The 17,194-nt window shown below is 41.5% G+C and overlaps 1 protein-coding gene across 31 annotated transcripts in view; it reads left to right on the forward strand.

Moving 5' to 3' along the window:
- Positions 1 to 1,583: 1,583 nt before the first annotated feature.
- mical3a (microtubule associated monooxygenase, calponin and LIM domain containing 3a) overlaps positions 1,584 to 17,194 on the forward strand; it is a 151,069-nt gene continuing 135,458 nt past the window's right edge. For 27 of the 31 annotated variants that reach the window (XM_084060728.1, XM_084060711.1, XM_084060714.1 and 24 more), the window contains exon 1: positions 6,855 to 7,003. The gene's annotated coding sequence lies outside the window, so the exon portion shown is untranslated. Of the gene's footprint in view, positions 1,638 to 6,854; positions 7,004 to 17,194 lie in introns of those variants that run through there. The other 4 variants (XM_084060727.1, XM_084060732.1, XM_084060735.1 and 1 more) reach the window with 2 other exon arrangements.

Below are 17,194 nucleotides of genomic sequence, written 5' to 3' on the forward strand. Positions count from 1 at the left end.
TGAAAAGTAACTAGTAACTAAAGTTTTCAAATAATTGTAGTGGAGTAAAAGTACAATATTTGCCTCTGAGATGTAGTGGAGTAGAAGTAAAAGTATTGGAAATTGAAAATACTCAAGTAAAGTAAAATATCTCAAAATGGTACTTAAGTACAGTACTTAAGTAAATGTACTTAGTTACTTTACACCACGGGGGGGGGGGGGGGGGGGGGGGGTATAGTGTGTCTTATAACTGCTGTGTGTTATTTCTGTATCCTGCTGCCCACTCTGGAAGCTTATAGTGCCGGATCACGTTTTTGTTTTGCTCGTAGCTGGCTGCAGCATCACAGAGCAGTCAGACAGACAGACAGACAGACAGACACAAGAACTAAAGCCGGATCTGAGGCCAGGATCTCACATGAACATGGCAGTGATCCACCAGTCAGTCCCAGCCTGACTGTAAATCAGTAAATCTGCCTGTCGCTAAGTCGGTCAGTCAGTCAGTCAGTCAGTCAATCAGTTAGTCCAGGGGTCTTCAACGTTTTCAGGCCAAGGACCCCCTAGCTGAGAGAGAGATGAAGCAGGGACCTCTATATTGTATACAATTTTGTTTCAGATTCAACATTTTTTGTTTACGTGGTCTGCTCTTTTTTCCCTCTACACCTAAACCTCTTTGCAAAAAATAGCCGATCTACAAGCTCACAACGCCTCGCGCTGCGAGGCGTTGTGAGCTTGTAGATCTGCTATTTTGGCTAAAGTTCTCCTTAGAAAAGGGATGCTAGGGTTCAAGTGGTTAATGTAAAACAAAATAATCATATCACACAAAGATTTGGCAGACCCCCTGTAGTAACTCTGAGGACCCCCTGTTGAAGACCCCTGAGTTAGTCAGTCAGTTGGCTAGCTTGTCTGTCTGTCTGTCTGTCTGTCTGTCTGTCTGTCTGTCTGTCTGTCTGTCTGTCTGTCTTGTCTGTCAGCTAGCTTGTCAGTCAATCAGTCAGCTAGCTTGTCAGTCAGTTAGTCGACTATCGTCACCACATGATAGATAGCATCTATATATTCTGGGACAAACATTCTGCAAAGATCTACAAGCTTGTAGTTCAGTTATTTTTTAATTGGATATTTGGTGTAGGGTGAAAACAGGAGCACTGGGGAGACTTTGGTCAACTAAGTTGGTTACTTGATGCCTTCAGTCGGGCTTTATGGGGCCAATTCATGCCCTCCTAAAAAGACATCCATTGTGTCTGTGTGTGTGTGTGTGTGTGTGTGTGTGTGTCTGTGTGTGTGTGTTCACAGGCAGCCTGAGTGAGAGACCCCTCCCTTTGTGGGCCGGTGGGCGTGTGTGACATCATCTCTGGGAGGATCCCCCCCCCCCCTCCCTCCCCGCTTCCCTGTATACCTGACCAATCAGCGCCCGGAGAGACCCGTCATGTGAGAAAACCCCCGGGTTGCCATGACAACGTGCATCGGTCCAGGCAGCATCTTGCTGTAGCGGAGAAAAGGCAGAGAAGCACGCGAGGAGGAGGAGGAGGAGGAGGAGGAGAAGGAGACGGCGGGGGGAAAAGGGAGGGAGGGACGGACGAAGGAAGGGAGGAGAGAAGAGAGAGAAAGAGAGCAAAAGCCACACAGCCGGAGGAACACCTTGGCTCTATAACAGCAGCATAGTAAGTACCTTATTACCTTGTTCTTACCTTATGTCCTTGTGTCAACAGCAAACAGAATGGAGATTTGATGCCAGACGTTTGATGGGCTTTTTGTCTTTGATATAAACGTGATGTGACAGATGATGTCTGTGAAGATTTCACGGATGACATCATGCATGCATGATGATGGGTTTCCTTTGTTATGTGTGGAATGTGTGCCGGTCCGACCTGGTCTTTGTATAGGTGGACGAGCTTCACGTCTAGATGCCATCAGTCAAAGTTAACCGCTTCAGACGAGGTCAACCGGGAGGTTGGTGTGTTCAATTAGTGGCAGTTTCATAACATCAGGGTGGGAAAACAACCTGGGCTGGTGGTTATGTGATCAACACTGTGTTGAGCGCCACTGTCTGCGAGCAGTCCTGTCCCTAGCTCATAATCCTCCTTGGTGTTCAATTAGTGGCAGTTTCATAACATTAGGGTGGGAAACAAGTGGCCGGTGGTTATGTGATCAACACTGCGAGCAGTCCTGTCCCTAACTCATAATCCTCCTCTCTCAGGTGTTTTGGGCTTCAGTCTTATGTGCTCTGAATTGGAGTCAGCAGACGTGCTTAGTTATTCCCTTTGCGGTTTGTTTAATTAGTTAATTCTCTACTAGGTCAATTGGTTGTCATTGGATGTCCCATATGTGGAATGTCATTAGCCACTTAAACCCGTAATAGTTCGCTGACCGGGGCTCCCAAGGGGTCTGTACTTGGTCCCCTCCCCTTTTTCTCTCCACGCCAAGCCTCGTTGCCGAAAGTAGCCGATCTACAAGCTCACAACACGTCACGTTGCAATGCGATGTGAGCTTACAGATCGGGCTATTTCCGCCAAATGTTGGCCTTTTTTTGCCGAATGTTCACCTGTTTACGCAGAATGTTCGCCCAGTATAACATGCCCAGAGTTGGGATGCTATGGTTCATGTGGTTAAGTCGTGGTTAAGTTAACTCATCTCATGAAGCATTGGATTCATGGAGATTGTTTTGTTTTTGTCACATTCCTAAGCCAATAATTTGATGACCGGCGGTCTCTCCGGTAGGAGACTCAAAGAGTCTCCTTTGTGTCTCCTACCGGATACATTAGTGTCTTTCCGCCGGTAATCAAATTATTGGCGTACGAATGCGACAAAAACAAAACGATCTCCATGAATTCAATGCTTCATGGGGTGTGTAATTGATAGAAAATAAGTAATTTTTTGGGTGAACTACTCCTTTAAGCGTTGGTTTGAGCCTCATATTGAAATTGAAATATCATGCTGTATGTTGCATATTGATTGTGTGACACAACACCGCTCTCGTGTTCAGTTACATAAGAAAGCTATTTTCATCACCTCTTCACTGCACGCTCAACCTTGCTGTATTACTTAATTACAGAAATGTGATTTAATATATTTTACTAATTTCCATAACTTTGCTGAGGTAAAAAATGAAGACATACTGTTTGTTTGTTTAATTGAGAATTGTAGTCATAGTATGCACTGTATCTGGTTTGATCCACCATTCATTTGAAGCCTTCCTAACACCAGCCACAGTGATGTTGCTAAGGAAAGGATGTTCAACATGGCCCGGAGCCATATTCCACCCTACACCTCAATCACAAGATCCTCATAATAAGCATTAAATAGAGGAAATAGTCGTTTGGATGCAGGCAAATTATTATTTATTTTTCCTACAAAGCACAGTCTTCTAGATAAGGTGCACAGCACTTTGAGAATGTTGGAGCCATTTCTTTTTATTTGCTTAACAACATTAACCCCGGTGTCCCAAATTCTCAACAATGTCAACAAAAAATATCTACGAGCGCATAACATGTTGTGATGCCATTGTGACCTTGTAGATCAGCTATTTTTGCGGTTTGTCGCAATATGAAGTATATATGGCTCAAATCAAATGGTTAAAGAAATGTAATTCTAATTGACACAATATGTGCTGAGTGTAACACTTCATGCCGTGCCACTTTGTGTTGCACGTTATTAACTTTGGAACACTGGAGATAACTGGTTAGCTGGATTAGCGTTGTATTCATCTATTCAACTGTACAACGATTCCCTTCAATAGATGCATATTCAAAATGCTTACCCATCTTTTCCTGCGGTTTGTTGGAAATAAAAGCTGACACAAAGGAGAATAACATTGACTGTCAACCCCATGTTATATCACCTATTCATGCATAAACTGGGTGTTGGCTATAGCAAATGCGATGCAACGATGAAGCAGTGGTCTTTGAAGCCCAGGTATTTTGTGTGCCATGGCGGGTTACCTCTTTAGATGTCCACTTGAGTGATGTAGCCTATAGCTTGTTGAACAAAGCCCAGGCTTTCATGAAACATTGGCAGCAGACAAAAAACTATTGCAGCACAGCTGCCCTGTGGGCACTGCTATACCAGCTGATCACATCATTGGGGCGGTAGAGAAGCTGTCTGGAAATCAGAAGGTCACCGGTTCGCCTCCTGGCCCACAGTGTCAAAGTGTCAAAGTGTCCCTGAGCAAGACATTTAACCCTTAACAACCCCCACACCACCAGCAGAATCTGAGCAGTCATCAGCTGAGTGAAGCTGAAACTACATTTCCCCTATGGGATTGATAAAGGTCTACAAACAAACTAAACTAAACAAAAAACAAACCTGCAACCCTTAATTCAAGTTGAGATTCATGTAGTGCTGAGCAATATGTTGATATCATGGTAGGAGACTAGATATTGTGTGGGATTTGTGATAGTATAATTTGGTGAATATAGCATAAGTGTTGTCCTTTTCCTGGTTTTAATCACCTGTACTATTTCATACTTTTAAAAATGTATGTAAAATGCATAAGCTCAGAGTTTGAAAAGCCCAGAGTTTTGAGCCAGCAGATCGGCTAGTTTAGCTATTTCCAATATTTGAAAATGTTTGAAAACTGTAATTGTCACAATATCGATATTGAGGTATTTGGTCAAATACATGATTGTGATATTAGATTTTCACCATCGGCCAGCCCTAAGTTCAGGCATTATTAGATTTTTTCGTTATTGTATTTGATTTGATCATCTTTATCTTGAACACAAAATAAAAAATAAAAAGCATAACAATGAATGCCATAATATATAATTCAATACAAAATAAACAACAACAAACAAAATGTGATCGTTGATCATACTTAGGAAGAAGTAAAGACTTATTTACTCTTACCCCCTTCTTATATAATATTTATAACAGTATCATCATGAGCTTGTGTTTGGGTGTTGTTGAAAACAAACAGCCACGCACATGGCCGAGCCTCAGCAGACAGTATCTGTCCTGTGACAGGGGGGGTGACAGCCAGGACAGTGTCTGCCTCGCGGCCCCCATTACAAGGGGAGAGACGGGACTGTAACGTACTGATAGTGTTGGAGGGGACTCACCTAACAAGCTCGCCTTGCCCATGAACACTCACTCCAGAACAGATAATAGCCTATTTCTGACCAAAATATCCGCCACTATCTCAAGTAGACACATTTTGAAGTCGCTGTGCTGCTGTGCATGGCGAGCTGGCGGTGGCGGTCGTTAACCCATTAAGACCTGAGGCCGCGTCTAAAAAAATTCAAAATCCTAAAAAAAAAAATCGAAAAAAAAAATATTTAAAAAATATTTTTTGCGATTTTTCAAAAATAGCAGATCTACAAGCTCATAGCGCGGCACTCGGTGCCGCGCTATGAGCTTGTATATCTGCTATTTTTGAATAGCCAAAGAAATCTAAAGTGACACAGATGCGTTCCAGGTATTAATGGGTTAAAGCAATGGCACATTTGACACGCCGGTGACTTTGATAGCTGAGTGGATTATTATTAAGGGTTCTGCATGTCATTGACCTTTCCCTCTTAACAGCTACTGATACTGAGGATAAGCTGTAGGCCTGCTGTGAGTTATGTGGATTTATGGTTTGTTGTTGTGAGTATTAATTGCAGTCTCATGGGTGATGATGACTGTCTCAATAATAATATGCTTATTTTTTTTTTAAATAGGCTATTGTTCTGGCACAGTGTGGGGCAGATTAGGGCCTGATTCAGTAAGGGACTGTGGGCAGCAAGTAAGCCCCATATACTTTTTCATGCGATAAATAGCAGAGATAGCCGCAGCCGATCTACAACCTAACAATGTGAGAATCTTGACACGTTGCCAGCTTGTAGATCTGCAAAAAAAAAAAACTGTTCTTGAACATTTTCAAAATTGTAAAACGTTTTGCGTTTTTTGGAGGTGAAAAAAGACGGGGAAAAAGAAAAACAATCGCCTATAATAACATGTTAATGACATTTAACTGAAAAATGTTGCCTATAAAGACATTGCCTATAATAATATGGCCTAAATCTCACTGCTGTATGCTCCTGCTTCTCATGCGATTTGATTGATTCATTGAATCAAAAAAGGTACGGTGGTACGAATGTATACAAAAGGAAAAGGTGCTAAAAGGATAACACAAAAAGCCCTAAGGGTTTAATTCCATTGTGGTACCTGTGTTGTGTATTCAATTCATTGAGATGTCTTGACAACACCATAAACAAATTATTATGTAAACCCTAATTAACCCCTGTTGTAATCTTATTTAGATTTACACAAAGCTTTCAACCACTCTAAAACCCTCACATGACATTATGTCTAGACTTTGTTATAATAATAAATAAATAAAAGGAAAAATGGAATGCAATTCCCCCTCTATGACAAATCACACATACTGGGGGGAATCCCCTTCCCTCCTTCTATAGTGTATTTATTCACTCCTATAGTTGTGGTTTTCTGGTTGGTTTATGAATAATGTCCACAAACCTTTGCTCTGATGTTTTCTCCTGGAATTCCTCCTCCTGCAGCTACAGCCACAGCGTCAATGACGTCACCTCTCAGCTAGTCCAATGGGATTAAAACTCTGTAAACACGCCGAAGGGCCGGCTCACACAGCGAAAAGAAGGCGTAGGGGTTTCTCTGCGTGAGACATTCCACTTTTAATCGCACTACATCACAAATACGACCCAGTTTTCTCCCAAATGAAACGTAGTGTTTCTCACAGTATCGCAATTTCACGAACTCGGTGAGATTTAGACGTCTAGGTGTGGTGCTTTTAGTTAATCTGCGTTGTTGAACACCCCTCCTCCGTGCTGTAATAGTGCGCCCGACCCGCCGCCTCTGTCAGTTTCAAGTTGCGCCTTCTCTCTCGTCCTCACAGTGAATAGAAGGCTCGGCCTGTACGGATCAACAACACGATATAAACTAGTACACTGTGTGGACTTTATTTATTGACAAACAAACAACTTGCACCTACGCGTTGACATGGATTAATTGTGGACGCATTATGGGTGGATTGAAGCATATGGATGGATAATATTAACGCACGGATCCAAAGGTAAGAAGGATTGTCTTTATATACAGAACAGAACCCGGTGGACTGGATCGACGGTCGGTTAAATAACTCTCTGCACGTTTCGTAATGTGTGTGTGTGTCATGCTTTGGTGATTTTTTTTTATCAGACAACCAATTTGCCTGATATAATCGTCATCCGTGATCGAATTTTATATGCGTGATTTATAGCATACATTCAAATTCATACAGCATAGATTTATATTGGTTCTCAAAGTGGGGTCCGGGGACCCCCAGGGGTCCTTGAGGGAGTTCCAGGGGGTCCCCAGCTAAATGATGGATAGTTAGGAACCCAAATGGACCTTATGGGTCTGTAACTCTGAGAGTGTACAACATTTGTACACTCTCAGAGTTAAATCAACATTGATTTTACAATATAAATTGGGGTCCAAGAGATAGAAATGTCATCAAATGAGGGTCCGTAGCCTAATACATGTCAAACTGGGGGTCCTTGAAGTTAAAATGGTTGAGAATCACTGCTAGAGCTGTAAAAAAAATCTTCTCTTATGGGGGTCCCTGGCATATCTTTTCTAATGGTGGTCCCCGGCCTAATAAGTGTCCATTTGGGGGTCCTTGACATGAAAAAGTTTGAGAACCACTGATTTATAGGTGAGCATTTGGTTTTTGGTGTTAAAATCACTGCTGATTATTATGTTATGTCAGCAGCCAGCGGTCCCTTTGCTTTGAATGTAAGCAGTCCATAGATCCATGGACACAGCCTTTGGAATGCTCATGCCTTGGTAACTGCCTGCATGGCTGTTCCTTTTGCTCTCTCTCTGTTATCTGTCATCTTGCATAAACTGCTATGGTGGTTGAGGAGGGCTCTGCTGTTGTGTGAAAGACTGAGAGAAATGAAATATTTTTTTTTTCCACCAGTGGTGGGAAAAGTACTCAAATATTTGACTTGAGTTAAAGTACCAACACTGCAATGTAGAAATACTCTTGTTATACAAGTAAACGTTCGGAATTCAACATTTACTTGAGTAAAAGTTCAAAAGTATTGGTATCAAGATGTACTTAAAGTATCAAAAGTAAAAGTACTCCTTACGTTTTCAAATGTATCCAATTCATAAAAATCATTTGAAAATAGCTGAAATGAAATGTATATAGAACTGAAGTGGTTAATGTATGTTTAGTAATAAAATCTAAAAACGTTTTCAAATAATTGTAGTGGAGTAAAAGTACAGAAAATTAGAAATTCCTCAACAAGTACAGTACTTGAGTACATGTTTGTACTTAGTTACTTTACACCACTGGTTGTGTGAAAGACTTTTAGATGAATTGCACACACAGGACCCCAATGGAAACAAGCCATAGTGCTTTCTTGGGTTTAATCCTTTTTAGTATCCCTTTGTATCGCTGTGTATTATATTTGTACTTTATGTGATTTTTTTTTTTTGCAATCTGCTAAATACAGTGAATCAATCAATCAGAAATGCATATTTATTTTCACCTAAAGATGAATCGGCTACTGTAGCCTACACTGTGTCAAATTAGTGGGACTAGTTACATTGTATCCTTTACTGTAAACCTATCCAGATGTTGTTGCCTTATTACTCGCAGCAGGTTGACAGTTGAAGCTCATTTTGCAGTGGTCTTCAATACAGTAGCTTTAAACCTACTGTAGCTGAACTTGCTGGCGTCCTATCAACATGTTATTTATTCATTGTCACTAGATAGACTAATTTATTCATTGTCACTAGATAGACTAATTAAAACTCACTTGGGTTGGTCCTGAATGGAGAGGGCGTTTTGTTGTTGTTCTTGTGAGATACAAATATTCTGGCCTATTGATAAGCCTACTCAATTTATTATGTTTTTATTAGGGCTGGCCCATGGCAATATATTGATATTATATTGATAACATGGTGTGTGGGATTTTGGATATCATAATATTGTGATATGGCCTAGTGTTTTCTTCTAGTCTATATCACCTCAGTACTTATAATGTTTCTAGTGTTCAACCTGTAATAGTCGTGGGAAAAGGAGATGTGACACTTGTTGCATGTTTTGCAATAGGTTTTATTTTTTTTTACGATTTATAATTTTATTGAGAAATATGGCAATATGGTTTCACCTTGCAGGACATTGTCTCAAAGGATAAACATGCCATGATTTCTCTTATGTTTTCTTATTGAAAATACATTTCTGCAGGCCAGCTTAGATGTCACTGCTGTCCCCAGAATGCTGAGTGTGTGTGTGTGTGTGTGTTGTGTGCAGTGGGAGTCTTGTGCCACATGCAGCTGTCTACAGCATTGCTTCTCAAAGTGGGTCCGGGGACCCCCAGGGGTCCTTGGGGGGGTTCCAGGGGGTCCCCAGCAAAATCTTTTTGCTGTTTTTACGGTTTTCTTTTAACATAAATCTTCTCTTCTGGGGGTCCCTGGCACAACAAAACCTTTTCAGATGGAGGTCCGTGGCCAAATACATATCAATTTGGGGGTCCTTGACACAAAAAAGTATTGAGAACCACTGCAGTAGGACACTTGTGCCACATGCAGCTGTCTCAAAAATGTCAAAAATAACCGATCTACAGTAGACCGGTTATTTTTTTGCCTCTTTCTTAGATTATTATATATTAAGAGGTTGAGAGTCACTGTGTCAACTGACCATCAACAGTACCATATAATCCAGATTTAGCCACAACACCAACAGAGCAACAACAGTCAGACTAGGACTTAAAATAAGGGCATGAGGGTTTGACCTGACAGTCACGTCCCTCCCTGGACTTAAAGACACACTCACCCAGCTGTCTTTGTGGAATGACCTGCCCTTAGTGCCCTGCTTGCACATTTGTAATATTGCTTAGCTAAGCTTGATTGATTACGTCTCATCATCACCAGGCTCTTTTTCAACTGTGTTTGCTCCACGTTTTAGCAGACGTTGTTTTGTGTACTTTTTGTTGAGGTCACAGACGGTTGGTGACAAATTGGTAGGACAAGTTACTGTACATTGTATCCTTTACTGCAGTGCTTCTCAAACTTTTACATTTCAAGGACACCCCTTAACTCTGACAGTGTACAAATGGAACCAAATGGACCTGTTAGGGTCCATTTGGTTCCATTTGTATACTGTCAGAGTTACAGACTTGTAAGGGTCAATTCAGACCCCCTCAAAGGAACGCTGAAAGTCCCTGGACCCCACTTTGAGAACCACTGTTTTTGTGGATCGACCTGCCCTGCTTGGTTATTCGTGATATTAGTTAGCTAAGCTTGCGTCTCATCAGGCTCCTTCTCAACTGTGTTAGCACCGAATGTTAGCAGACGTTTTTTTGTGTACTTCTGTTCTGTCGAGGTCACAGACGGTTGGTGACAGACACCCCCGGTGTTTATTGCAAGCTCAGGAAGTTTAACTCAGCAGAAATGCATTAGATAAGAAGAAAAATAAAAGAAAACAGAAGAAGTCTGAGAGTCTGTTTGGAAGCTTGATTTATCGATTGTATTTGATACATTAAAATACAATTGCCAGATAAGCAGTCTCATCATGACTTATTTCTTTTGTGGGTCCCGTTAGATCTGTAGCCTGTGTAAGCCTACAGTACTTACAATGTTCACTATCCTATTACTATGTGCAAGAACACTGTAGCATATCCTACAACAAATCTGATGAGTGTCTTTGGTTTTTAATGACTTGAGGGACTGGAGAACATGGCCATTTCCCCAAGTGCTTTATTGAGGTGCCACTGGCAAGTAGCAGTAAAATACATCCGTTCTGTTTTGCAGTCTTATTCTGTGAGCACAGGTATCTATCTCTCTGTGTGGACGGACTGATGCAGTGTTGAACACAAATAATTCTACTAATGATTTGTACATTTTGTTAAAAACACAGTATATACTGATTTGTACACATACTGTATCTATGAAACTGTACATCATGAACAGACCTACTGTAGTGGCCTACAATATTATTAACCACTTATGCCCAATACACTTTGTCGTACATCAAATAGCGAAAGTAGCCGATCTAAGAGCTCACAACGGGTCGCGTTGCAGCGCGTTGTGAGCTGGTACATTTGAATTTGAGGTGGAACATTTTTAGAAAACTATTGTTTTTGGAAAAAAAGTTTGCCTATAAGGACATGCCCAAAATGGAAACAATAGTTTAACCCAAGACCTGGAACTGTGTCATTTTTAGATTTGAGCTAAAAAGCATTATTTTACACTTTGGGCTATTCAAAAATAGCAGATCTACAAGCTCATAACGCGGCACCGAGTGCCGCGCTACGAGCTTGTAGATCTGCGATAAAAATCGTGAAAATGTGTGCAAATCTTTGAATATATATATTTTTAATTCGAACATTTTTAACTCAAATCTTTGCTTCTGGGGGGTCCCTGGAACAAGATATTTTGATGGGGGTCCGCAGCCAAATACATATAATTTTCGGGGTCCTTGACATGAAAAAGATTGAGCACCACTGATATAGAAACATATGTTTTTCAGAATACTGTTGAGATTTAGGAGACATGTAGAATCGGCTTCAGTTCTCAATGGGTTATGCAGAATGTCATAGTACTGTTTGGATGCGCGGGAAGTCAGTGTGCATCATATTCTCTTTTTCGAGGGAAGCAGTGAGTTTCCAGTTCTCTGACACACACACCATGATCCACCTCTGACATCCCGTGGATCCACAATGTGGCTCTGGGTTTTTGGAAACGGTGAGAGAGATGAAAGGAAGGAAGGAAGGAAGTCCTCTGAAGTCAGCTCCTGCTGTGTCATAAACCTCTGGATGTACCCTGACTGTCAGGGTTTTTGTCCAGAGGTGGTCTGTTAATGACTGTGCGGAGGGTTGACTCATCAGGAACAAGTTGACCTCTAGTGCTGTCTGTCGGGCACAACGACTCCTGTCTCCTGCAGGGGAGCATGTTATCTAGTCGTGTTGTGTGTGTGTGTGCCTTTTTAAATGGAAAGATGTCAGTAATTGGATGCGTGTTGCTTGCTATTAACTGTTTGAACTTCTTGTCTGGCAAACGGTCCATTTACTCTATGGAAGAATTACATTTATTGAGCCAACCTTTTTATGTTTTCTTTTCAAATGTTCCCTTGTCGGCCGTCTACTTTGACTTACTGAGAACTAGGCCCACACACCCCTTTTTAACCCATTTAGAGTTAGACCTGAGGCCGATACTAAAAACGCCTTCTAAATCTTTCTGTAAAATGTAAATCTTTATTCAAATAAATTACAAAAATGTATGTTGCTATATATTGTATACCAGTGGTTCTCAAACTTTTTCATGTCAAGGACCCCCAAATTGACACTTATTAGCCCGCGGACCCCCATTTGAAAAGATGAGCCAGGGACCCCAATAAGAGAAGGTTTATACGGCTTTCTAGCAGTGATTCTCAACCATTTTAATGTCAAGGACCCCCAGTTTGACATGCATTAGGCTACGGACCCCCATTTAATGGCATTTATACCTCTGGGACCCGAATTTCTATTATAAAATCAATGTTAATTTAACTCTGAGAGTGTACAAATGGAACCAAATGGACCCGTTAGGGTCCATTTGGTTCCATTTGTACACTCTCAGAGTTACAGAACCATAAGGGTCCATTTGGTTCCTATCCATCATTTAGCTGGGGACCCCCTGGAACCGCCTCAAGTACCCCTGGGGGGTCCCCGTACCCCACTTTGAGAACCAATGCTGTATACACATACAGCAACAACTACACCAAAAGGCCTTCCCTGATTAAAGGTACAATAACGTATTGGTGTTCCAGGTCTAAATGGGTTAAAATGGTTTTGTCTTTTTAATAACACAACACCAAAAAATGACTCAACTCCCAGCCTTACAGATGTGAGGGCTAATTTTAGCCCCGGTATCGGTGGGGCCGTCCAGCAGCACTTACAAACAAACAACATATAGTAACTCTGGATTGTCATTGAATTTTCTGTGCACATTCATGCTCCACACAGAGGATGACCCCCTAATGATTTTGGTGACCCCATGACCTTTCCTCGAGAGTCTAGTGCCACCTTCACGCCAAAATGTCAAACGTTTTTTTGACGGCCAAACTGAGATATCGGTATGGCAGACAGAGAGCCCAGCATGTTTATTTTAATGATCAATTAATCGATTTTTGTTCTGGCTTGGATAAGTGGAACTAACGTAGTATACTCCTGGCCATCATGGACAATCCCTCCCACCTCCCTACATGACACTGTGGCAGGGCAGAAAAGCTCCTTTAGCAACAGACTGTTACACCCAAGTTGCAAGAAGGAGCGCTATAGGAGATATTTTCTGCCTGCAGCAATAAGACTGTAGTTTGTAGTACAACGCCTCTGGTTGGCTTGGTCAGGCTGATCAGGCTGTTTAGGATGATCAGGCTGTTTTAGGATGGGGAATGTAGGATGCAAGCTACCGGACTCTTTAGTAGTGTTTGGTCTGTCAATTCTTTATATTGTAGGTTGACTATGCTTAGATGCCTATTTTAGATGTTTTTGAGTGGTGCCAACCACTCCTACATTTGACTTTGTCCGTATGTCCGTCCGTCCGTATGTCCGTCCGTATGATTGGTCAAGCTTCACGTGACACGTGACAATATGTTGTCACGTGTCACGTGACAACATATTGTTGCTGATTGCAACACACGGATGCAACCAGTTACACTTTCAAAGGCACCACTCTCTTCACACTGGGTGTGATTTTTATTATTATAATGTGTTTTATTGATGTCTATGAGAGTTGCTGTAACAGTACACCTTCATTTCCCCTCAGGAGGAATACAGTATCTACCTACCTACCTACCTACCTACCTACCTACCTACCTATACTTTAAGTTCCTATTTATCGGTATCACAAAGAAATCTCTTTCTAGGTTTTAAAGAAAGTATAATGTATACATATATTTTTATACATTATAATCATTATAATCGTAAGGTTGGGAACGGAGCTGCTTGTACATGAAGGACTTTAGCAGAGCTGACTGTTGGCTGCATGTTGAGCCTTGCAGGTCAGAAGTAGGTCAGTGTGACAACTGCATTCCACAGGCCAGTCAAAACCACACTGTTTACATTTAAAGTCAGTGAACTGACCCTTGAACAGAGAACTGTACCTTCAGATAACGCTGGCTGTTTGATTTGTTGCCGCTGACTGTATGGGAATAGAATGGAAATGCTCATATAACACAGAGTATGATCTGTAAAGAGCACAGGACTAACAGTTAGGTTGTAGGTCAGTGCAGGTTTCTCCAACTTGCATCAAAGTTTCCACTCGGTAATTGTAAAATGAGCTTTTGAATGGTTTCATAATGCATGCACAGCATTGGTGTGGTGCTAGCTAGGTTAACCGCTTATGCCCTATTCAAACAATACCAAAAATAGCCGATCTACAAGCTCACCCCTGTGCTTACCCCCTATGCCGCTGGCATAGCGGTCCAGGCACCTAGCCTCAATGTAGCCTGACAGCGCGTCGCCTATATGTCAGCCTATTGTCCTATCCTTATAAAGGCATAAAAGCCCAAAAATAAATCTAAACCCCCCCAAAAAAACAAACAAAAAACAAAACAATGACATGCCCAAAAGCCAGGTTGAAAGTGGTTATTGGAATTCATGAATTACATGGCCGTGGCGTGTATGATATCTCTATTATGTCAAACTATCTTTTTCACTGTAAACCTAAGACACGTACACAGTCCTCCCAGTGACCCCCAGGCCAGTACAGTGACCTTGTTGTGGAAAGGAAAATCTCTCTAGTGGAATGCAGGGGCTTATGTCATGGTTATACCGTAGCGGTGTTCTTTCTGGGCAGGAATCGGGATGGAAAAGGCACCTAAAATGACCTCTGGGATCACCACTGTGTCACTCACACACTGGCAACCTGGAACACAATCCTCCCAAAATGGAGCCAAAGTAAAGTGCCCTTTCTCCTATTAAATGTAGCTTCACTGACAACCTGTTTTTGGGCAGTGTAGCCGCCCCTATATGTGAGGTTGGGACATTGACATTTGCTGCACTGTGATTGGCCACCCATTGTACCCCCCTAACCCTGCACTGTGATTGGCCACCCATTGTACACCCCTAACCCTACACATTCAATGCAAATCTATACTTTTCTTTAAGTGAGCTTCCATCACTGTGATGACCACTAGCTGCACTGTGATTGGCTGACTCTATTGGCTGACTCTATTCAGCACTGTGATTGGCTAGCGCTAGCGAGACACATGACACATGTGCATAGTCCTATAAATAGGACTATGCACTTAAAAAAAACACATTGAGTCATGGGTCTGTGATGACTGATGACCACTGTGACCACACCGCCCACTTCACACTGGGTGTGATTATTATTTATTTATTGACAAACATGCATATACCGGTACATGGACATACGGTATATTTTGCACACGTATCTGTCAAAAGCATAAAAAACAAATGAGCTCAAGAGCTTATTTCCATTGTGGTCGTCTGAGTGTAAATGTGTGTATAAACTGAGTTCTGTGTGAGGTGGGGTGGATGGTAGCAGAAAAATAAAATCAATAAATGCATACATATTCATACAGTTTCCAACGTACTGTACTAACTAGACAACTAAAATGGCCAAAAAAACAACATGGAGAACTATACAACAACAACAACAACAACAACTGGAGTACAACTCAACTACTTGATGGTTATAATTATGTCCAGCTGTTATTCAACCAGCTCTTTATGGAATACTTCGAGTTAACAATGGACTGGAGTTAATGGACTTGTAGGTGGTGGTAACCCATTCCACAAACATAACTGCTGCAGAGTATAACAATGAGTCTTTTCCCATGCACACAGCTTTTGAATCTGCAAGGGAAAAGGTGGACATGGAAGCTAGAACTGTAGCTATAGGCTCTGAAGGCTAGCATCCTCATGATTGATAAACCAGGCGTCTCTCTACCGTGAGAGACTTGAGCAATGACACCCAGAGGTGTTTTTGCGAACTAGGATATGATGCAGTTTGATGCATTTAGGCCATGTTGTTGCTGTACCTCGCAGGTCTCATTTTGTCCCAACTTTATCTTCCTTAAAATGAGTTGGTTAACATTTTTAGCTATCACGCTTCAGTTAGCCTCTAAGGTAACGGTACGGCGTACATTTCTCCTGACTTTGCCTCAATGTTAAAAGCCCTTTGCTCTAGTAAATCTCACCGACCCGGAGATAACATAAGCTTTTTTACGTTTTGCTCCCGTGCGGTGGTGTTCAGCAGGGATCTCTGGGTAGGCCTATAGCGAGGCTTACATTTGCTCTGGTCATGTTTTAAAGGAGCCCCCGGGTCTTGTTATGTAGTCATTCTAAGACGGGGGGCCTGAATAAAAGGGCTCGTCCCGTCTGTCAAGGCTGTCTGTCTGCCTGCTCAACCTAATATATTTTCCATCAGTGATGCTGCTGCTCATGGTGTCTGCCTGCCATCACCCTCTCTGCCTCTGACATGCATTCTATACCATTCTCCAGATTTCAGTTCCCATTGATCCATACTTCCATATCACTGTCGAATCCAGTGTTGATTTAACTCTTGAGTGTAAAATTGCCTATGAAATGCATTGCTGAAACTTAACATCATAGGCTAACACAAATCTAGGGGTGCAACAGTTATTTGAACTAATCTATTTATTTTCTTTGATTATATAAAAATAATATATAAATATAGGTAAGTGGTTAATCAGACTAATTGATTAATGCTTAATTGCTTAGAAAATAATCCATAGTTGAGCCCTACACAAGTCCAGATTGCGCATTTTTAACTTGGGCCTGATTGTCAGTTTATTCCAATCCAGCATCATTAAAGGAGTAGTTCAAAAATGTCTTATTTTCTATCAATTACACACCCCATGAAGCCTTGAATTCATGGAGATCTTTTTGTTTTTTGTCGCATTCCTAAGCCAATTATTTGATGTCCGGTGGAGACTCAAAGAGTCTACTGAGTCTCCTATTGACCGATGACCCGGTCATCAAATTATTGTCTCAGGAATGAGACAAAAACAAAACAAATCTCCATGAATAAAACTAAGGCTTCATGAGGTGTGTAATTGTTAGAAAATAATTAGTTTTTTGGGTGAACTACTCCTTTTTTAAGAGGATTTGCATGGATCAGACAAAGTGCTACCAAATGTTGTTTATATTGTAGCCGTTTTAGCTAGAACTGTGTGTGGAAACTGAGACGAGTAGCAGCCAAACATTTATGTTCCATTCTACCGTTTAAATATATACCG

The sequence above is a fragment of the Gymnoscopelus microlampas genome (assembly GCF_963454915.1).
Source record: "Gymnoscopelus microlampas genome assembly, chromosome: 6".
NCBI lineage: Eukaryota > Metazoa > Chordata > Actinopteri > Myctophiformes > Myctophidae > Gymnoscopelus > Gymnoscopelus microlampas.